Below are 874 nucleotides of genomic sequence, written 5' to 3'. Positions count from 1 at the left end.
GCATGTTGTTTTTATTTGTCCAGTGAGAGTTTAAACAAAAGATACATGTACGGGTATATTAATATGTGTAATAAGGAGCAGAAAGGGCTAATGGTTAAGCTGACCTGTCAAAATGGGCATTAAGACAGGAGAAAAAGGACTACAAGCTATTTTATTTTAAGCAATTTCATACTTTAGGTTTGTTTTCTCTATTTTATGAGTATTGCAAAGTTGGGTTATGTTACAATAGCTAACTTCTACAAACTAGATGTTTTTTGGCGTTTTGCCAACGAGAGACATTTCTGAGAAAGCTAGTAAATTGAAATTGTTCTTTGACTCAAATGTAATTAGTAGCTTTACATGACAGCAATGTCAAACAAGTCTCCTAAAAATATAACAAGTATCAATTAGTGTGACCTTGACCTTTGACCTACAGACATGGGTATTGCACGCATGACATCCTCTTAATACATGGCCAAGTTACAGCCCAGATATCAGCCGAAATACAAGGACCATATCAATTATGGGTATTGCACATATGGCATCCTCCAATGCATGGCCAAGTAAGAGCCCAGATGTCAGCTGAAATACAAGGATTTTTTACCAATGACCCTAGCATGTGACCTTCAGCCTACAGACTTGCACTTGACATGGTAAACATATGTCAGTTATTTTCTTTTTAATTTCCGATAAAGCATGGCCATGGCACAGATGGACAAGCCAACACTTGGTCAGTTACAAAACGCACATTAAACCAAACAGCTGGTGTGATAATTGTTGAAACTAGGCCGAAACGCAAGAACAGGTTTTTTTAAGAGCCTTCTTGTGGAAGTTGGACCCAAAGTTTTTTAATATCCTTTCCAGGATGACATTATAACATTGAGGACAAGTTAAT

The sequence above is a fragment of the Mya arenaria genome, chromosome 9 (assembly GCF_026914265.1).
Source record: "Mya arenaria isolate MELC-2E11 chromosome 9, ASM2691426v1".
Lineage (NCBI taxonomy): Eukaryota > Metazoa > Mollusca > Bivalvia > Myida > Myidae > Mya > Mya arenaria.
This window is presented reverse-complemented; position numbering follows the sequence as displayed.